Below are 24,674 nucleotides of genomic sequence, written 5' to 3' on the forward strand. Positions count from 1 at the left end.
GAGCGGGGTGTCCAGGAAATTTGAAGGGATATATGCATCTTTCTCCTCTATCTGTTTGTTATTGAGCAGAAGTTTTCAGTTTTTCCTCTGCCGATGGGAAATGTCTGTTGCTACAGATAGAGGGTCTACATAACATAGTTCCTCAGAGGCAAGGGCTTTTACCTTGGTTGGTCTGCGAGTGGCAGAGGAGTCTCTCCCTTCCTTCGGTTCATTCTTTTCCTTTTCTTTTTGGGGTGGTGTCTCAGTTTGCATTTGTGTGGGGGACGAGTGTTTGTGTGGTGTCTGGTTTGGGGGTGGAAATGGATTTTGTTCTTAGGGGTGGTGTATGTTCACAAGGAGTGGGGGGTACCTTTTCTTCCTCTTTTCTTCTTTTGTTTTTCTTTTTTATTCTTTCGAATGAACTGGGAGAGGTGAGGTTGAGTTCTTCTCCCTCTTACTTGCAGATTGATCCTCAGAGGAGCAATCTTTTCTCCGCTTGATCCCCGTCTCGATTAGTATGGGGGACCATTGGTTGTGTCTGCTCCTTTTAGTTGCTACTGCGGCTGTTTTTATTGCTGCTGCTCTCGCTGGTGTCATTGCTGCTTCTGCTGCTTTTGCTGTTGCTGCAGCTGTTTCCGCGGGGTCGGCTGCGGTGGCTGTTGTTGTTGCTGCATTTGCAGAGGTGCTGCCTCGATTTTGGGGCTGGTGGTGAGATGGTGGCGGAAGGGATTATGGGCTTCCGTTTTTGTCTCACTAGCATGCTCCATTCCTCCCCCTGGGCTCCTGGGTGGTTTGGGTTTTCCTTAGAGCTGGGATTGGTGCCGCAGTTGCAGAGGTTGTTGCCGCCTATTTTGGCGTGGGCGCTGTCTTAGGGGTTGTGACTGCCTTTTGCGTCATTTGATTAGGGGTTACCTTTTGGGGGCAGCTCCTAGCAATGTGGCCCTGCTTTTGGCAGGACCACCAGTGCGGATGATGGCCTTCCATCACTATCATCATGCTGGCGTCCTTGTATGTCAGCAGCACTGGTATCGCCCGAACACACTTCCTCTTCAGCCTCTTTGCTATTGTGTAGCAGCCAAGGTCAGTCCCAGGTTTTGACTGTACTGGGGTTACCTGTTCCACCTCACCATACTGGCTGAAGAGGCATCCTAGTAATTTCGCAGGTAAATACCTGCACCCGAGTCCTTCTCTTGCCCTGGTATCCGGGTATTAGTTTGACTCTCCCATGCTTTATTTCTTGGAGGGAGCGTCTCTCCACATTGTCCTTAGTGGATAGGAGGATGTCCCACACGGCGAAGCTCCTCTGGTACATGTATAGTACTGGGATGTTAAGTTTGTGGAGGAACCCCGCCATGTCTTCCTTCTTCATCCCCAGGAGGCGGTTTTCCAGTATATCGGAAATGGCGAGGGACAGGACTCTGCCCTGAATCGCCTCCCAGGCACCCAGTATGGGTTTTATATCTACGCCCTCTATGTATTGTCTGTACTTGGTCAGGTACAGGTCTCTATACTCTTAAGGGGACAGTTGTTTTTCTACGGTCTTCCCCCATGCAGACCCTCTTGGTGGTGCTGGTATGGGGTCTTTGGTGGGGTTAGACCGTTTTTGGTCTTTTATGGAGGTCGCCCCTGCCGGTTTATTGGCAATGCTTCCTGCCTCCCCAGATTTCTTAGTCTGTCTTTTTATGGGAGTGTCTCTTTTTTAGGGAGAAGCTCCCTTTTCAGTGTCTTTTGAGCCTGACTCTCCTTGGTTAGTCTTTTTCGGGAGCAGCTTCCCATTTTGGGGAGTCGGCCTCTTTGGGAGCATGCTTTTTTTTGTTTACTTTGAGGCCATCTGCCTCTTCCTCGTTTGTGAGGTCCAGGCAGTATGCCCCTTCATTTTCTTGATCTGCTCCTCTTTTGGGGGAGCAGCCCTCCTAGGGATCGCTCTCCTCTTTATTGTCGTTTTGGCCTGCCACCTCCTCCTTTTTGTGGGCAGAGCGAGATGCTATGACCGATTTTGGTTTTGCTCCTTTTTGTGGGAGTCGCCCTCGGGGGGAGTTGTTGGTAAATTTTTCCCTTCCTGGGGAACATCCAATGATGTCATATCCAGGTGGTAAGCCCCATCCGTTCCCTCTTCTTTTAAAAATCACCAAAAAGAGTAACGTGGAGGTGGAGACGACGTCCAAAGTGGGGAGCCTACTTTGGCGCCAAAAAAGAAGTGGCGGCAAGAGGGGAGATAGAACTGAGAGAGGGAGTGAGAAGTTAGTGGAGGGAAGAGAGAAAGTGTTTCCGACCTTGCCTCGCAGGAAGGTCGTAAATTATCAGTTCAGATCCCCCCTCGCAGGGGGAGAACAGAGAAAGACAAAGTGGGGGTGCAGATAGAATGCTACCTAAACGAAAAGCTCATCAGACTGTTCCGGGCACGAGAATGTGTCGTCCGAATGGCACTGCCTCGCATGATATATATATCAGAACAGATACTACACTTTTATCTTGGCCAAAAAGCCAAGAAAAGGGTATTTATTTGCACCCTCACCGAGTAAATTAGGCACAAGGCTGATTTTTAATGAGGAGTGATGGGGAAATGGGGACCAGCTCCCCGGGGAGTAGGGGAGCTGGATAGTGAAAAATGCTATGAAGGGTTGCCCCTACATTGACCAAGGTCTTATATGTGGGGTTGCCCCCACATATGGTCTTTGCTTGTAATATCTGCCGGAACAGATACTACACTTTGAGATATTAAATCTTATTCAGGCAAAAAAAGAGCATTTACAAAAAACTTAGGCACAAGGCCAACTCAAAAGGGGTGCAGATGGGGGTCGTTGGGCATCCTTGTCACTCTAGAATTAAACAAAAGTTTCTCTTAGCTAGAATCTTCTTTCACCATAATACCGCATTCGCACTTTCGTAATGGGGGACGTCCTACTTGGCACCCAATTGTTTAAAACATTTTCTATTTCCGTATAAAAACAAAAAAAGATAACAATGATGATACGATAATTCATTTGTGTCGAGGGGGGGGAGTAGTTAGTAGGACCCTCCCAACCTCGTCTAGTTGATAGACCATCTATTTCACTTGGTTTGCAAAGGAACCTGAGCTCCTGCAGGCCGGTCTCTAAGTGGGGATGCTCTATAGATGGGACGAAATGGAGAAAAGAAAATTTTGTGGGTGAGGGATGGGGAGTTAGTGATTGATTTCTTTCTCTCCAAGATGGGTGAAATTTAGAGTGAGGAGTGCAAAGAAAAAATTGGAGATAGGAGGGGATGGGGATCTTGGAGGCTTCCTACTTGAGGAGGGATGAAGCATTTATTTGGCTAGCTAAGACGCTGAAAATGGATTATGCTTGACAGAACTGCGCGTTCCACATCTAGGCGGGGAACACGTATTCAAACTTGACTCCTTTTGTACACACAGACTTGCTACATGTATCTATCTTCTGTCAAATGCCGCACAATGCAACCTTCTTCTATCACATCTGATCTTCACCCGTAGTTGGTATTTAAAGAAAGCGATCAGATCCTGATCAGAAAAAGGCAACACACCCCGGGCACCCTGCAGACGCGACGCCCAAATCACCATTCTCGCCACGGCCAGGATCGTAATGTAGACCATTTGTCTTTCCCGGTCTCACATTGCATTTGTCTTTTCCCGGTCTCACATTGCATTTCGGACCTGGTGGTCAGAGAGAACTCCAAATTGTTCAGATGACTCGAACCTGACGCCCAACTCCATGCGGAGCGGATCTCACTCTGCTGCCAACCCAAACGCCCACATAGCGGGTCGTCGGCGCCCCCCCCTTACTAGATCCCTGTGGAGTTCCCTACGGGTAGCAGTCACAAGGTTGCTGGACCTTGGTAGTCGTTTTAGCACGGCTCAGCACTCTTTCAGGAAGGCTGAGTCTCCCCACGGCCTGTGACGACTCTCGATAGCGGGGTCGAGAATGAGGTCAGGGAAGGCAGCAGTAATCGCAGGGTGCCATGGTTGATCTTCAGCCTCTCGATGACACTTCAAGTCTGGCATTCCCAAACCTCCCTCACACGGACGTTGGAAGCAGACCTGTCTGCCCACCTAGTGTCTTCCTCTGTCCCAAAGGATGGAGGACAAGAGTTTGACACGAGTTTTTAGGTGTTGTGCAGGCAGGGGAAGTATGGCCAGTCAGTAAAGGATGAGAGGGAAGACGTATGTAGTGCACGCCTCAGCTGTACCCTTTAAGAAAAGTTTCCTAGGAAGCCACGCATTGACCGCAGCCTCCACCTTTGCCCGTACCTCCGACCAATTCTTATCAAGCTGGAGACCAGGTCCAAACCACACGCAAAGGATCCGAACCAGACCATCCGTCCACCTGAAGGGCGCTGGGAGGTTTGCGTTACCACTCCAGGCGCCCAACCGAAGTTCAACAGACTTACTGCAGTTTATCTTGGCCCCGTGATTCTTTCATACTGTGCAAGTGCCTCCGACACGATCTCGATGTCTCTGAAGCTCGATACGAAGACCGTGACATCATCGGCAAACGTGGATACCTTGGCAGCTGAGCCGCCAGGCAGAGCCATTCCGCGCAGGACCAAATTTGCCTTCCCAAGTTTCAGCTTGCAGAGCAGAGGCTCCAAGGCCAAGACGTAAAGCAGGGGCGACAGCGAACAACCCTGACGAATCGACCGAGAGATAACAAAGGGCTTCGAGTGCTTTCCGTTGACTTGCACGACAGCCGTGGGCTGTTGATACATCACGGAGATCCATTTGCAGAAGTCCGGTTTAAAACCGGCAGCCTACAAGACAGATGTCAAGAAACGATGGTCTACCTTATCGAACGCTTTGGACTGATCTAAGTTGATCAGCGCGGCTTCCGTGTCGTCATCTATTCTCCCCTCTAGGATCGTGCGGATCAGGTGCAAGTTGTTCTGGATCGATCTCCCCTTCACAGCGTAGTTCTGTTCCGGTTTACCCAACTCGTCAATAACAACCTGCAGCCGATTCGACAGGAGCTTGGCTAAAATCTTCAACTCTGTGTTTAGCAGAGTTATGGGCCTGTAGTCGTCTAACTCTTCCCCTCCATGCCCGTCACCTTTCTTCAGCAATGTGATCAATCCCTTGGTTACCTGCCCTGGGATGGATCCCTGAGCAAACCAATGGTTGAACACATCCGTCAGAAGAGGCAGAAACATGGGCGACAGCCTTAACTTTGATCTTGGCCAAAAGGCCAAGAAAAGCTTAAAAAGCTAAGAACAGCATCTATTAACAACAGACCTTTGATCTTAACTAAAAAGGCCAAGCACAAAAGTGTTATGGACGGACCGACCGATCGACGGAGTGACTTATAGAGTCGCTTGCAAGTGACTAAAAATGACCTCTACGGTCTCTATGAAATTACTCAGCCAATTTTTGGTCTAAACATTTGTAATTATACATAAAGTATATTTAGACATAGGGCAAGCTTTTTAATCAGTTTTTGGTTGAACATTTAGCTGCTAGGGTTAAAGTTCAAAAGATTTGACCTTTGTGGTCTCTAGCAAACTAATCAGCCAATTTTGAGTCTAAACATTTGAAATTTTACATAGTGTATTCAGACACGCAGCAAGCTTTTTAATCAGATTTTGGGCGAAAATTTCCTACAAAGAGATCATAGTTGGAAGAGTTGAGCTTTGCAGACTCTACCAAACTCCTCCCCCGAATTTGGGGTCTAAACATTTGAAATTTTAGATGTAGGTTACCTAGACATAAGTTAAACTTGTTAATATATATATATATATATATATATATATATATATATATATAATCACATTCATCTGCAAAAGATCTAGCTAATTTGCATATTCTTTTAAACATTCATTTAAATTAATTCCCTACTAATTTTTGATTTTCTTTTGGGATGATCAGCATTAGTTATTACGTGTAATTATATTCATGCAGATATTCTACATAATTCATACTTGCGTAATATTTGTTAAAAGCTTATAGCAAACATAAACCTCTTTCTTTATATATTTATGTACGCATATATATATATTTGTTAAAAATATTTAGACTACTAAACTCCTGTCTGGTTTTGTTCCACAGACATGAACCTTAATATATAGGATATTCAAACCCATGCGAAACTTTATATATAATTTCTGAGTTTATACACGAATGTCTGTTATATCCCCCTTATAATCATTCTTTTATTTCAGCAAATGTCAATATTTTTTTCTTTACATACAATTAAATTCAACCACACACACACACACATATTCATGTTTTTAGTGGGCTTGCTAGAATCTACTAATATGTCGAGAAATGATATTTTGCTATTTATGTTTGGTTCGTGTGTAAATTTGAGGACAAAGTGTGTTTTAACAACTACTGGACTCCATAATATACAACATGTCAGCTGAAAAAAAAAAAAAAAAAAAAAGACCGCTCGGCGAATTGAAAAGTTATTTGAAAAAAGAACTCAGACGTGCTTGAATAATGACTTGCTGCCAAAATATACATTGTGTGTGTGTGTGTGTGTGTGTGTGTGTGTGTGTGTGTGTGTGTTTATGTACAAATAGCAAAACGTATTGAATTCGCACACTTGGAAGATGTTCACTTATGTTTTATTTAATAGTAAATAAACTAATAAGAGATAGGATGCGGAACATTTTAATTTAATCGCTCAACATTGAAGCTTCATAAATCATAGCTGAAAACAAACTAGATTAAATTATTAATGTTATGTTTTTTTCGAGGCTCGTACACGAAAATTTTATTAAATAACGCAATTTTGAGGATAGAATTATGGAAAGCATCGAGAAAAGAAATTAAACAAAATAAGACAGCTAGAATCTGACAAGCTGTAGTAGTGATCAACAAAAATGAATGTATATATATATCTATATATAAAGTAGTAGCGTTTGTGCGTATGTACAACTCTCCTACAACCCACACCACTGGACCGATCATGACCAAACTTGGCATGGTGATGGTTCCCTCACCTTGGAATGGTGCACCCCATTTTCCAAGGTAACGGTCAAGGTCATAGTATACGTATATATACTCTCTTACAGCCTACATTACTGGACCGATCATGACCAAACCTGACATGATGATGGTCCCCGACCTAGGAATAGTCCATATCATCTTTTTAAAGCCAAAGGTAAAGGTCATATTTGTTGCGGTTCTTACAACATCTATTTACTGCAAGGGTATCCGCAAAGCGGATACCCTAGTTTACAGCAAAGTTTCACGTGTAGCACAGGTATATTTGCTAGTGTGTGTGTATATATATATATATATATATATAAATGAGTGGGGTCACCAACAATTGTTTTATTTATACTTATTTTATTTCATTTTTAAATTTTTTGATTTAGATCATTGAAATACGTTTTTAAGTTTTTAAATATTTTAATATGTCCTGTTCAGAAAGTTTGTAAAATATTTAAAATGTAGAATAGCGTTTTTGCTGACCATTTTGATGATAGATGTTTTCAAGAGGGGGGGGGGAAGATTTGTAAATGTTTCTAAATGTTTTCATGCGCGTATTTCTCCGCTTTCCATTGTTCATTGGAGTCAGTACATGGTCACTGACTGTTGTCTACTTTTTATAAGCACTGTTGATATGGAATGTAAAATTCAAAATATAACGATTTAAAGTTCCAAGCAAATGCAGAATCTGTTTCAATAAACAAACATATTTATTTATTGAAATTAAATTCGATATTTCAATTCATAACAAAATCTTCATCAGGAAATAAGAGTTTTTTTACTTTTTTATTTACCATGATGGTGCTTGGCACGTTTTCCTTCAGACGTTTGAGTGTAGATTCAAATGTTCAATTTAGTAGAAGTCATAAACGTTCTACTGTTTATATATAAAGACACTGTTTGTGAGTTTGTACCCTATGGACTTTGAAACAGTAGGGCCGATTTGTTTTTAAATTTAACACAAATGTACCTTATGTGTCTGGAAGTGTTCTCAGATAAGTTTTTTTAATATATTTTCTATAATTGAAAAAAATCAAAAGAATAGTCGAATTGTATACAAGTAAAACAGTTTCACACAACCTAAAATCAGAAGTGCATTTGAGAAATTTCATCACTGTTCAAGCAGAAATGCCCAGCATATAAGATCAACAATGGGGCACATTCGAAATGAATGTTTTTGTTTACAGCACAATTGAACCATGATACTTGACTTTTGCATTTTAAACTTTAATTCAAGCCATTACATAAAAATAATTTTATAAAAGCGACAGTAGGTTCTCTACGCTGCAATGCTAACTACAATGTATCGTGAACTAAGTTACTGTTTGAAGACATGTGAAGTTTTTTCTGAATGCATCATGCTAGGTACCCGACTAGAGCAGGCAATCTATCGATTGATTATCGATTTCGAAGACAATAACAGTATTGGAAGTGGGTTGTTTAGAAATTCGAATTTGATTTAGGATATTTTATATGCATAAAGGAATCTTTTCGTGTAGTGATTACATTTGTAATATCTTTATTAATCTAATTTTCTCTGTGATTCATTTTTTCCTCAGTGTGATCTTCGATTAGTACTGATCGAATTTATTTACTTACATTTGGTCTCCTATATTTTGTCTAAAATAATAAGGATCAGCGTTTGCAGGATTATGATAGCCCTGTCAATTATGACTAACAGGTCTTTCTTCTAAGCCCCATTTCTATTTGAGTGGTGCAATATTTTTATAAGTTTTTGTTGGTGCATGTAGTAACACCAGACTCAGGTTTGTTATCCGTGATTCTGTCACAGAGATAGCGTTTATCTATCCCATATGCTGGAATAACATATTGTATATGTTAAATGTTATTTAACTAATAATATTCAATTCTTAATATTGAACATAATCGTATTAACAATTTTTAATTATTACCCTTGGAATAATAGCATTGAAATATCATTTTATAATAAAATATATATATATATATATATATATATATATAATGTGTGTGTGTGTGTGTGTGTGTGTGAAGGGAGTTGAACTTTGGCAAATTACAGTTTACAGCGTTTATTATTCGAAACAAGAGATACACAAGATATTTCCTTATTCCATGGAGTTTCAACGAATGGCTCTCATCCTCAACTGAAAAAAATATTTACATAGGCAAACTATCATCTTACAATATCAAAATCAATATATCGAAAGTACTATTCAAAACTACAGAAAAGTTTTTTAATATCCATTTATATATATATATATATATATAGCATTATTTTGAATAAAAATTCAATTAAAATCTCATACTCTAATATTCCGAACCTAGCTCAAACAATAATCACTTCGAATAAGAAAATTAAAGCAAATCAATCACTCCCACCCAACTCCTAACATTAATTGCAACTACCAAGATAAACAATAATGCCAACTTAATAAGGACTGCATCCATAATGGTATAATTTATTCATGCACTGTAACTGAATTACGGCCAAATAACTCTCTAATTGATCCAAGTAATCAGTTACCTAGCTCAATCCCCCTCTAATAAATTTTCATAATCCAGTTCCAGCAAATGACCCAGCATTTCTACTTCAATGATACTTGCAATAATAAATTCTATAACCTCCGCCGTTTCCCATTGAATATTGATTCCACAATCTAATCTAGAAGTTATTCGGACTGCTCTAACTTAATAAGTTACCACTCTCCGTGTTGGCTCTCAAAGAATATATAATTAGATTAAATAGAAATAATTAAACAAATAGCAGAATGCGGAAATCCCTCAAAACCCTTGACTAAGTTGGCGTCACCTCTTCATATTAAATAAAATTACGCATATTAAACCATGTACATTCATTTAATGATGACAACAATAATAAAAGGAAATGCCCCTCGTTAACTATTAGATATCTTAAATCTAAAACATACACCTTTCTCCAGAAAATTGTCTATACTTAAGTCAAAATCATACACTCCAGGTTCTAGAGGCTCAGAGGCAGTAATAATTACTTCACCGCATAATAGAAATATCATCAATCGAAAAGTGAATTAATTTCACATTGCAAACATATGAAAAAATTTAAATTTAACCAGTTCGAAATCACATAGTGACATGCCCTTTAACTTCAATATGCATCAATCTTCGATAATACCTTAATAATCCGGACCTTAGAAAATTCCTAAATGTCAGCTGAAAATTCTCTTTAAAATAAAATTATTTAACTCTATAGATAATCCTTACAATCAAAACTTCTTTGAGCCTTTACGTCACTTTAATAATCATATAATTATTTCGACTGCAGCCTTGCAGATGATTTAAGGATAACAGAAAGGTGCAAACAAGCAAGTCAGATGCCACTGCGCTGGGGAACCAACTTCATGTATTCTGCCAAGTTCAAAATCATGTTATGTCTTCAGAGGAATCGGATCAACAATGGACCGAAGCCTGTGGAGGACATTAACCATGATTTCATCCACGGCATGAAAAAGTCCACGACACAAGAAAAAAAAAATACTTAGACGCTTGAATTTTACTGTTGCATCACTTCTCTATGCCTATCTTCGCCCGTTTTGTTTAGACATGAAAAAAATCCCAGTTCATTTTTTTTTTACTTCTACCCTTTAATCGATTGATCCATTATAATTGCAGCTTAAATATATAAATTTATACAAGACATTCTCTCAATAAAACGCTGATATTTTAAATCTACTCTTGGTATTCTATCTGGGTTTTTATGTTTAGATTAGATGTTTATTTTATGGATTTGCATATACATATGCTATATATAAATATAATAGTCGTAGTAGGCAGGCAGGCTCGAACCTGTACCGCAAAGGAGGAAAAGAACGTGAAAAAAAAACTCATGACATCTTTGCTGTTGCGTCCATCGCCAAACCGGAAGTGATGAATATTTAAATTAAGGCTAGACAATGGGAAAAAAGGAATGAATTTCGAAAATATCAGCGAAAAAAGTGACCCCCTCCTTATAGAAAAGTGCCCAGTTGAGGGTGAAGAAATTATTGATTTTTTTTTTTTTTTTTTTTACCAATTATTCAATATTACCAATCCCGTGAAAATCCGTCGCCTCTGTTGAAAGTTTTGGTAGACATACATACATTTTAAACAGACAGGTGAGATTTATATAATATATTATCTCTGCCCCTCTAAGGACCGGGTTCTTAATGTTGAGCTCTTTATGGTGAAATGAAATAAGTCTGTCACTTAAGCTCACATGCGCAGATCATGATATTAAAATCACATGATCACTCTTCGCCGCCTTGAATGAAATTTGCAATTTATATAAATGGTAATTTCAACTATATTCTCACCACAGTTAATGATGGTAGATTGATTTGTACCTTGCTAATGGAGCCAGAGGTGGCTTCATGGCCGGGTTTGAATCTCCTGACCGATGGTAATCGTGACTCTCTGCACTGCTGATTCCCAAAAGGATGTAGTTATTAAAAATTATTATAACAATAATATACCTGTATGTGTGTAGGCATGTATATATGTACTTAGCAAATCTCTCGATGGAGGCTTCCTTTCTATTGCAATTGCTCTTGACATATTAAAGGCCTTTGATAGGGTATGGCATAAAGGTTTACTCCACAAAATCTATGGTATAGTTGGAAATGTCTTTTCAGTTATTAAAGCATTTCTCTCTTATAAGAGAAGTGATTGATGGGTCGAAATTAAAAGCTCACAGTATTAATGCTGGTGTCCCTTAGGGGTCCATCCTAAGCCCAACTCTCTTCCTGATCTACATCAATGATCTTCCAAATCACATCCTAAGATCATGTGAGACATTTATGCTGACAACACTACCATCTATGACAACACTTCAAAGGCCGTAAACGACCAAGTTCTCTCTGATTCTTTCTCCTCTGATCTTGATCACGTGGTGCAATGAGGAAAGAGGTAGTAGCTGGTTACTTTTAATGCATCTAAGACCAAGCTTCTATCTTTTCATCATTGACACTCTGATCCTGGTCTGGCACCAATCGAAATGAATGGCTTGTCTTGACAATCTTCTAGATCTGACATTTGCTCCTGATCTGAAATGGAACATGTACATCAAATCCGTTGCCAGGTCTGCTGGGAAAATGATGGAATCATTCTACTGCTCCAGAAGATATCTCACTGCTGATGCAATTCTCTCTCTGTATAAGAGCCAAGTACGTGCAAGGATGAAGCATTGTCACATCTGGGCAGGAGCTGCTAGAAGCAGTTTATCTTGCCTTGACAGAGTTCAAAATAGTTTTCGTAGCCTAGTAGGGGATGCTTTTTTCTCTTTCCTGTAACCTTTTTCCCATAGAAGAGACGTTGCGAGTCGTCACTGCTTTGTTATTTTCATGGCAAGTATTCGTCTGACCTCAAATCTATAGTTTCCCCTGTCCTGAATTTCACGACACACTCATCTAACTTAAACCACTATCAGTAATTTCCCCCACTTTTTATCTGTGCCTAAACCTAAACGTAGATTCCATAATCAAAGCTTATTTCTTAGAACTGCATGCCTGTGGAACTCTGTTCTGTTTTCCAACTGATTACAATATGGCCGTCTTCAAGTCCAATGTTAACAAATTCTTGATGAGCCATTCGCCTTAAGTAATCCAATTTACCAAATTTACACTACTAACGATTACTATGATATTGTTCTTTTGACTACTGTACACTCATTTACCCTTATCGAGTGGCCTCCTTTGTAACACACACATATATGTGTGTGTGTTTGTTTTTAAGTACGCACATGTACATATGTTCTTTTACTTTTGAAAGTATATATAAATTTCTTTTTCATATACATTCATGTGCATATATATATATATATATATATATACATACACCTATACAGGCTTAATACACTAGCATGATAATTTTTCAATTTGTCGTTATAAATAACTAAGATCTCATCAAGCGAAAAGTCTGTCTTTGCCTTCAGGTGTTCATTGAAAAATGAAGAAGAAAATGTGAATGAAAAATATTGGATTAAAAACTGGAAGTCATGTATTCTGATCAAAAAAAAAAAGTTTTTAAAAAGCCGTTACTATGATTTGAGCTAAAAAGGTTAAAAATGTTATTTCTCGCATTGAATTCGTCTGTCTTGTATGTATGGAGATGGGAGAGCGAAAAATAACGCACGCACGTAATATATATATATATATATATATATATATATCTATATATATCTATATATATCTATATATATCTATATATATATATCTATATATATCTATATATATATATCTATATATATCTATATATATATATATCTATATATATATATATCTATATATATATATATCTATATATATATATATCTATATATATATCTATATATATATATATCTATATATATATATATCTATATATATATATATCTATATATATATATCTATATATATATATATCTATATATATATATATCTATATATATATATATCTATATATATATATCTATATATATATATATCTATATATATATATCTATATATATATATATCTATATATATATATATATCTATATATATATATATATCTATATATATATCTATATCTATATATATATCTATATCTATATATATATCTATATATATATATATCTATATATATATATATCTATATATATATATATATCTATATATATATATATATCTATATATATATATATATCTATATATATATATATATCTATATATATATATATCTATATATATATATATATATCTATATATATATATATATCTATATATATATATATATCTATATATATATATATATATCTATATATATATATATATATCTATATATATATATATATATCTATATATATATATATATATCTATATATATATATATATCTATATATATATATATATCTATATATATATATATATCTATATATATATATATATATATATCTATATATATATATATATATCTATATATATATATATATATCTATATATATATATATATCTATATATATATATATATCTATATATATATATATATCTATATATATATATATATCTATATATATATATATATCTATATATATATATATATATCTATATATATATATATATATCTATATATATATATATATATCTATATATATATATATATATCTATATATATATCTATATATATATCTATATATATATCTATATCTATATATATATATATATCTATATATATATATATATATCTATATATATATATATATATATATATATATATCTATATATATATAATACGTATGAACGTGGCTCAGAGACTAAGGAATGATGGTGGCGAATTATGTCTTAGTTTCGATTCTAGTTGATGGCACCCGAGTCATATATATATATATATATTTCATCTCACTACTGTATACTAGGTCCAATATAATAAGCAACAGAGAATTGTCTCTATAATAATAAATATGTAAGCGTATCTTAGAACCAGGTAACGCCAATTGGCCTGTTAGTATGTGTGTGTATATATATATATATATATATATATATATATATATATATATATATATATATATATATATATATATATGCATACACACGCACACACAAATTGTGTGTACAATCCAAACCTAAATTGGTTAGTCAATAATTCTTCAGACAGGTAGAATTTGAGAGTCGCCTGTTTCTTAGAATTAACTATTTTTGTTTAGTTTCATTTTTCTTTTCTTTTATTTTTAATTCTCGTCATAAATAATTCATAAGGAAAATCTTATTTTCCCTTATTTCTTGCACTTCAATCTCAAAAATATTCCAGCACTGTGTGTTTAGTCTGATAGCCTTTCACGTGAATTCTTTCTGCGATTGCCACTAACTTCTTCCCTCCCCACCCCGCTCTAAAAGAAAGAAGCCGTAGGCTTATAAGTTTTTGATGTCCTGCAGGCAGTACAAGTAACTTGGTCGCATACACACACCAGTATCTGTCTACAATTCAAACAGTTGAAAAATTCATCTCTTTTTTTATTTCATACTTCTATTTTTTTCTTTTTGTATTGTTAATTTCATGGAATAAAAAAAAAAAGCAATTTTTCAAACATCACTGTCAATTGTTACTATCGTCAGCCTAGTAAAACTGCAATGAAATTGATATCATCAATGCTGCCCCAAAGCCTAGAGTTATGTCGACCCCCCCCCCGTTTATTTCTCTGCTAATGAAAAAGCAACTTGTACTAAAACAAAATTGCCTCCAAACGTGAAATATAAGTAAAATTGTTACAGTGTTGTTTGATAAGTAAGATACATTTTTATTTGAAAGAAAATTTAGAGTGGAGACTTTTTTCTCACTCACCGAATGTATACGAATTTTAGGGGAAATGTTTTCACTCTAATAGATTAAAAAAAAATAAATGAGAACTATGTCTAACTTGTCCATCAAGTTTCAGTTATAAATATTCAACAGTTTTTGTTTGATCGCGGTTAAATTATATGCAGGGACACTTCTGTGATCGTCTCATCAGTAGATGTGATTCTGACTGAAAATAACGTCTATAAACGAATTCTATGGCTAAATTAAACAAAAAAAAAAAGAAGAAAAACTGAACACATTTTCAAACATTTCTGTCAATTGTGACTATCGCCTGCATGGTAAAAGTGTAATGAAATTGATATCGTCTTCTAAAATCCTAGAGATATGTCTTTTGCATTTATTTCTTTGCTTATGTAGAAGCAACTTGAACCAATAGAAAATTGCCTTCAAACATAGTATAAATAAGTCAATAGAAATTGCTAAGTTTTTTTTTTTGTTTTTTTTTAATTTTTATTTTATTTTCACCTCAAACAAGACATACTGCCACATGGAACATAAGGCGCTACTCTCCGAGATCGTGTCTAGTGGTGGATTGTGGGAAGCTGAGCAGCGAGATGTCTGTTCACATCACATTTAACGTAATATTCGGCCACAGCCGTGATTGAACTCCCTATATGAGTTTATAGTGTAATTCAAATCTTGTCTGTAGCTGAATACTTGATGCTTTGCTAGGTCTATCAAGGGTATTTTTTTTATCATGACGCTATCACTAGATGGGGTGCCTATCACAGATTAAGAGAGTCCTATCTACCCTCAAGAGAAGGATAGACTGCGCCAGTTTCCCTAACCTGGTATTTAACCTCACAATACATACAGCACAAATGTTCACTCATCTGGTACTGGCCAATACACTCACAGACTATGTGACCGACTGTTCTGTTCAACTCTATCTGATCTATTAGGTTCAATTAAACACTTATATAGTGACTTCTGCTCCCCCTGTCACCTATGGAATCGTTAATAAAATTCACACTCTATTCTGCATCAATTGAACTTAAGTCTATATTTACTTGTCCAACAAGTTACAGTTATAAATATTCAACAGTCTTTGTGTTAGAGAGAGCAAGGTTGCTTAACTTCGGTGATCTGGCAAAAACCTGTGTCAACATGACTGTGCCGATTAGGACAGTAAAGGAAGCAGGAAATGGAGATAATTCCAAAGTCTGATACTATTAGAGTGAAAGCCTCTCTAGCATCTAGATGGGGTGGGATTTTGCTGCTTGTCTTAGTCGAAGGTATATACGCCGAGAAGGCACAAGTGCTATGTGTTCATCAGAACACATTGCATTAAAGATACTTGGATGCAGTAGTACAGTGATGGACCTGAGGTTGGAGCTTGGTCGATAGTGTGGGACCTATTAGATCAGAGTCTAAGTCTCTCATCCTATCTAAGAGTTAAAGGCTAATGGTAGATGCCTTGATGTGGTAATGATACTCCATCCATGGGCGAATTCCGACTGTGTAAATATGTTCTCTCTAGTTTGAATAACTTCACAGCATGGTAAAGGGAGTCCTTTTTTGCAGTAGCTTTGACTGTTGTTTGAGATTTAATACATATTTTAGTTTGAATAAAACGTAGAACTTTCAAAGTGGAGGCTTTTCCCTTACTCAAATATTCTTATACATTAAAAAGAAGTAATCATTACACGAGTTATTTCCCTTTGTTTATGCAAAAATAAATATCTATACTCTATATATCTATAAAGGTGAGAATGTATGTAAGGACATTCTTAACATATATACCCAACGAATGTTTGATCTACAGACTTGAAATTTGGTATATAGAGTATTCAGACATAAGGAAAACTTTTTAATTTATTTTCATCCGGATAAAGTAATGCTAAGGAGTCAAAATTGAAAAATTGGTACTTGTGGGTTCATCGGATTTTTATCCGTTTGTCAATCGTAGTTACAAAGATTGAAAGCACTTTTTAAAGATTGTGGTAAGCTGTTCTAATGGTTATCGTGTTTGAATCAATGTCTTTAAGTTTTGGTTTCGATCTCGGTAGAATTTTTTTTTTTTTTTACTTACAAGAAGCGAACTGATACGTAATACTCGCATGCACAGGTCTGTTTCTTTCCATTTTTTTTTTTTACTTCATTTTTTTTTTTTTTACTTCATTTTTTTTTTTTTTTTTTTTTTTTTTTTAAGGAATTTAACGTTATGTTTAATACTGAGCAATGCCGGGTACATCTGCTAGTCACGTTATATTTTTTAATATTAAAGGAAAGTTTTTGCATTATACATAATTATTTCTCTATTTAGGACTGTTAATTCGTATTTGCTATTCTCATAACATTTTGATCAATGTAATCTCCAGACTTCAGATGTGTCTTGTTAAACTCAGGAATCTTTACATCCTAAAAATCTGTATTGCATTTTGAACAGGATCCATGAGGGTAGTTTATTCTCGTTCCATCACTGGGTAGAAATTCTTTAATATTTTAATAAATATTTAAATAACGCCATTGACTATAGTCGAAGGCAACCTAAAGCCTTTCTTTTCATTAGGTACTACATAGAGATGTAAGAAAGAGCATTACTCTTTTTTTCGATATTACTCCATTTAACCTTGATCTTCACCTCATAAAGCTGAGTATTCGGCCAAGGAGCATCACGTACCACTTTTGAGTCTTTAATATATCTTGACTGAACCATGATCTCCAAGACTATTAATGAACTCTCTTACCATTATGTGAAATGAACTCTGTAAAAATATAAAGTCTTAAGTAATTCTTAGTTTTAATTAAACTAATGGATACACTCACAGACTGTGACCGGATGTTCTGTTCAACTCTATCTGATCTATTAGGTTCAGTTAAACACTTATATAGTGACTCCTGCTCCCCTGTCACCCATGGAATTATTAATAAAATTCACACTCTATTCTGCATCAATTGAACTTAAGTCTATACTTTATTTATCCAACAAGTTACAGTTATAAATATTCAACAGTCTTTGTGTTAGAGAGAGCAAGGTTGGCTTGGAATACCCAGGACATAATGATCTCATAATCCCCAGGGAAAGCTGACCGATATTCATGGTGCCTGGAACAAACCGGGATCACAAAAAAAAAAAAAAAGAAATGCGTCATGATAACGTTAATCACCAGGGAAATTCTGACCCATATACTAAAAAAAGCCAGCCGAAAACAATAATTCAGTGATATAGATGAGACGATCACTAAAGTGTCCCTGCATAAGAGATATGATCGTGGATTAACATGCATGGAACTGTAACCCTCCTTTTGCAGATTATTTATTTTTAATCTGTGTTATCACAAAGATAATGTCTATAAAACTGATCTCCAGAATATTCCTAGATTAAGAAGAAACCTCATTCACATCTTGGTGTGTTTTTAATGTAGACATTCACATTTGGAAATCATTCATTGAACAACAATAAAAAAAAATTAAAATACTGAGTGAAACTTGCTGGGCAAGTAAACATAGACTGACGACTTTGCCCCAAATATGGATACATCGTTGAAAATATTAATGTTATTAATGACTGGCAAGAAACCCCGGCATTGTCCAGGATTGAATGAGCATCAACAAATGTTTCACCATCATCCAGTGAAATCGCTTATTTTACAATCAAATCATTGCATGCTCTGGTTAGCGACTCACCAGGGTGCTCTGAGAGGAAGTTTTACATGCCTCCCTGTAGTGACTTAGTCCACAATACATTATAGTCTACATTGCACTGTAGAGAACCTAATGTTGATTTTATAAAATTATTTTTATATATATAATGGCTTGAATTAAGGTTTAAAATGCAAAAGTAAGTATTATAGGGTTCATTTGTGCTTTTTTTTTCTTTTTACATGGGGGTCACCACTTATCAAGGCCCGGAGGCCACTCAGGGATAAGGGTTATTGTGTGTACAGTAATCAATGAGATAGTATTGTAGTAATCATTAGTATTGGAGATTTGATAGCGTCTTACTTAAGGGAGCGGTTTGTCAGGAATTTGTTTATGTTGGATTTGAAGACATCCAAGTTGTAGTCAGGTGGAGAAACAGGCAAACGGAAGAGAGTTCCACAGTCGTGCACTTCTGAGAAAGAAGCTCTGCTCATGGAATCTACGTTTGGATTTAGGCACAGATAAAGAGTGGGGAAGATTATTGACAGTAGTTTCAGCCAGACGGGTGGTTCTCTTGAAAGATTGGCGAGGGGGGACGAGAGATTGGAGCTCAGACGAGCACTTGCCATGGAAATAACGATAAAACAAAGACAGGCTCGCAACGTCTCTTCTGTGGGAGAGAGGCTGCAGGGAAGAGAAAAGGGCATCCCCCACTAAACCATGAAGTCTATTTTGTACTCTGTCAAGGCAGGATAGACTATTTTTAACAGCTCCTGCCCAGATATGGCAGCAGTACTCCAAAAAAAAAAAAGTATTTTTTTTAAAGATTTTTAAGTGGTCTTAAATCTAAACAGAAACATTAATTTCGAATGAGCCACTGTCATATTAATAAACCTATTGTTGATTTTATATGCCAAGCCATTCTACTTGTGCAGTGATAATAGCTTTAATTAAAGTTTAAAACAAAAATTCAAGTCTCATAGTGCGACTGTGTTCTAAACAGAAATATACATTTCAAACACATCTCTGTAATACATTTCAAACACATCTCTGTAATACATTTCAAACACATCTCTGTAATACATTTCAAACACATCTCTGTAATACATTTCAAACACATCTCTGTAATACATTTCAAACATCTCTGTAATACATTTCAAACATCTCTGTAATACATTTCAAACACATCTCTGTAATACATTTCAAACACATCTCTGTAATACATTTCAAACACATCTCTGTAATACATTTACAAACACATCTCTGTAATACATTTCAAACACATCTCTGTAATACATTTCAAACACATCTCTGTAATACATTTCAAACACATCTCTGTAATACATTTCAAACACATCTCTGTAATACATTTCAAACACATCTCTGTAATACATTTCAAACACATCTCTGTAATACATTTCAAACATCTCTGTAATACATTTCAAACATCTCTGTAATACATTTCAAACATCTCTGTAATACATTTCAAACATCTCTGTAATACATTTCAAACATCTCTGTAATACATTTCAAACATCTCTGTAATACATTTCAAACACATCTCTGTAATACATTTCAAACACATCTCTGTAATACATTTCAAACACATCTCTGTAATACATTTCAAACACATCTCTGTAATACATTTCAAACACATCTCTGTAATACATTTCAAACACATCTCTGTAATACATTTCAAACACATCTCTGTAATACATTTCAAACACATCTCTGTAATACATTTCAAACACATCTCTGTAATACATTTCAAACACATCTCTGTAATACATTTCAAACACATCTCTGTAATACATTTCAAACACATCTCTGTAATACATTTCAAACACATCTCTGTAATACATTTCAAACACATCTCTGTAATACATTTCAAACACATCTCTGTAATACATTTCAAACACATCTCTGTAATACATTTCAAACACATCTCTGTAATACATTTCAAACATCTCTGTAATACATTTCAAACATCTCTGTAATACATTTCAAACATCTCTGTAATACATTTCAAACACATCTCTGTAATACATTTCAAACACATCTCTGTAATACATTTCAAACACATCTCTGTAATACATTTCAAACACATCTCTGTAATACATTTCAAACACATCTCTGTAATACATTTCAAACACATCTCTGTAATACATTTCAAACACATCTCTGTAATACATTTCAAACACATCTCTGTAATACATTTCAAACACATCTCTGTAATACATTTCAAACACATCTCTGTAATACATTTCAAACACATCTCTGTAATACATTTCAAACACATCTCTGTAATACATTTCAAACACATCTCTGTAATACATTTCAAACACATCTCTGTAATACACTGCTGATCAAAAATTTAAGACCATTTCAAAATCTTTAAAAAGTAACCTTTTTTTTTTCTTTTTTTTTAAGGATAGATTTTAAACTCTTCCGACTTAAGATTACTAATACTACAATCTAAAAGTTATGGAAACAAAGAGATACATTCCAAAAGTTTTTATTTAAAAATTTGCTTTTTTTTTTTTAATTAGGCTTTTTACACATGATCAAAATTATAAAACCAAGGGTATAAATTGTTTATGGTAATTCTAATGTTTTAGTTCAGTTAGATTAGCAATCACTGTGTAAAGGCGTTACCATGCCTAAAGCAAGAAAACTAACCTTAGTTGAGCGCTCTCGAATTCTAGAATTCCATAAGCAAGGTTTGTCATAGCGAGCGATAACAGCTAAGGTAAATCGCAGTAAAACTTAATCTCAACTTTCTAAAGAACACTGAGAATTATGGAAAAGCAAAATCCTTTGGTAGGCGCCTCAAAATTTCTCCTGCATTGAGTAGTAGAATCAGACAGATTGTTATGAATGACAGGACTTTCTTCTAGTCAAATTAAGGCGGTTACAGATGCTGATTGTAGTCCAATAACCATCAGACGACACTAGATAGTATTGTACTTGTACCCCTCATATTAATTACTCACGCCCCTTTCTATTGTTCCAGAGTGTAACCAGCAGCGCATTCTTAGGAGCCGGAAGGAATTGGTAACCCGAAGATCGTCGAGTCCCTCCTCTCAAGACTATTAGACCTACTGCTCAGTAGAGGCCTGCACCTTCACTCGCCTACTAGTTCCTTTCCCCTGTCTGCTCATAGGAAGGTGTGTCTACTCATCTAGATACTTACAACAAAAAGGCATAGTAAATAAAAAGCGTAAACAAATTACTCCATTGCTTCCACGTCACAAAGTTGACTGCTTAAGATTTGGTTGTGAATATCAAACCTGGGACATTGAGAAATGGAAGAAAGTCCTGTTTTCTGATAAGAAAAAATTCAATTTAGATGGTCCTGATAGCTTCCAGCGATATTGGCATGACAAAAACACGCCTCTTGAAATTTTTTCCACACGTCATAGTGGTGGAGGGTCCATAATGATATGGGGTGCCTTTTCTTAGAGGGACGATGGAGCTCTAGGTGGTACAGGGTTGTCAGACAGCAGCTGGTTATGTTAGCATGCTACAAAAAGCATCTTTGATGATGGAGGGTCATCGTTTGTGTGGGGATGGATTGTTATTCCAACAGCATAATGCTGCAATCCACACTGCAAGACAGACCTTGAGCTTTCTACAAGAAAATGGAGTCCATCTCTTGGGGTATCCTGCATGCTCACCGGACTTGAAACCAATTGAAAATGTTTGAGGATGGAAGACGAGAGGTTTATAAAAATTGCAAACAATATTCAACAAAAAATGAACTTCGTGAAGCTATCTTCAGAAACTGGGCAGGATTCACTGCACCTTAATGGAAACCCTTATTTCTAGCATGACCCAAAGAATTTTTGAAATCATCAAAAGCAGTGGAAGTAGAACTCATTAAGTTTGATTGTTGAATGTTTTCAGACACTTTTTGTACAATTTAATAGAATTTTTGTCTCTGGTCTTATAATTTTGATCATGTGTAAAAGTCTAATTTAATAAAAATGTAAATTAAAAAAAAAATCTTTGGAATGTAGATTTTTGTTTCCATAACCTTTTCGATTGTAGTATTAGTAACCTTAAGTCGAAAGAGTTTAAAATCTATTCTTAAAAAAAAGGTTTCTTTTGAAAGATTTGGAAGTGGTCTTACATTTTTGATCAGCAGTGTATCACCGAATCTACTGCTGATTGTATATGCCAGATCTTTCTGCTTGTGTGGTAATAAAATTTTTCAAATGCCCTTAGGATGTTGGGCTGTATAAGGCATGAAGTTTAGTCAAAATCACTTGTTTCTTCTTTCATCGGATTTTTTATCGATACTTATCAAAGACATTCCGATACAAAACCTATCTAAGAACACTGACTGGAACATAAAGAACTTGTGTGAAATTAAAAGAAATCGGCCTGATCATTTAAGAGTTCATAGGGAACCAACTTACACATATACACGCACATATCCAAGTTCCTCTTATATAATAGTAGATTTTATATGTGGGTGACCTTTTTTTAGTCACCCTGTATCATTGGGGGAAGCTTGAACCCTCAAGTTTCCTATTTCTCCATCTATGAGTACAAGAGTAATTTGTATTTCACGAATTATATATGAGAAGTGTTCAATTAGTAATGTCCTTGACGAAGTTCTCATAGGAGTAGATCAATAAAACTTGGCACAATTATTAGTCTTTCCCTACATATGAACCACCTAGAGTTACACATTTCTCCCATCATTTAATACAGCTCTTGGGACGGTTTTTTGTAGAAGACTCCAAGTCGGTTCTCCAATCATGACATGAATTTGAAAATCAGGGCTGCATCATCTTGGAAACGCTTTCCTTTCATAAACAGGGCTGGGATTGGGTGAAATTCCGAGGGTGTAAAGTAAAGAGTAAGGGTGATGGGGAGGACTTCATAGCCACATGCTCGTGCTTCTGATCTGGCGACATGAGTATTGGGGACCAAGGCGTTGCTTTGTAGGAGGAGGATACATTTTCTGATCTTTTTCTGCTTCTTGATTTTGATAGCTTTTGAATTTTCTCAGAAGTGAAGCATAATCGCCTCCTGTAATTGTAGCATCTTTTGCAAGGAAATCTGTCATCTCCACTTCATCCTGGTTCCAAAAGACTGAGCATAACTTTACCTGTGGAGGACTGCACCCTTGCCTACTTTGGAATGCTTCTAATGCATTGACTGAGCTTTGGCATCTGGATCATAGTGATAAACTCAGTTTTCGTCCTGTGTAAATAGTCTTTTGGAAAACTTGGACCTCGGCATATTCTTGCTACTGGGATGTGTCGGCAACCTGGGAATCCATCTCGCAGACACTGTATTTATATGCGTATGATCATGAACAATAGTTCCTATAAACCCTGTACTAATCTTCACGATTTGGTAAATAGTCACACAGATTTTCTTTTAAATGGCAGCCTCAACTTGACTAACAGATGATTCAACAATGGCAAAATGGGGAGTTTTTTTCCACATATTTCCGGACAGGTTTGTGTTCACATAGCGAGAGTTTTCCAAGATCATATGATGATGAATCATTACCATACGTTTTTTTATTATTATTTCATCAAGTTTTCTGTGGCGTGCATTTTTTCTGAATCACTATGCAACACTGAATCTGATCCATTTCATACTTAACTCAATTCAAACATCTGTAAATCAGAAACCACAATTAGTACAGATTTGTAATTTACCACATAACCCATAGTTATAAATTATTGCACATGTAAAATTTCATGTAGCTCAGACAACAGAAAGTGGGTTAGGGGCATTACATATTGAACGCCCCTCGTAAACTAAACATCGGCAATAGGTTTCATTTACTTACTTTCTCACAAAGCCAATGGAGTGGGAATGACTACCTGTATAGTAATTTTTATTTATTTTTTAAAGT

Source organism: Euprymna scolopes, chromosome 12 (assembly GCF_053919585.1).
Source record: "Euprymna scolopes isolate OS-2025 chromosome 12, ASM5391958v1, whole genome shotgun sequence".
In the NCBI taxonomy this organism is placed as follows: Eukaryota; Metazoa; Mollusca; class Cephalopoda; order Sepiida; family Sepiolidae; genus Euprymna; species Euprymna scolopes.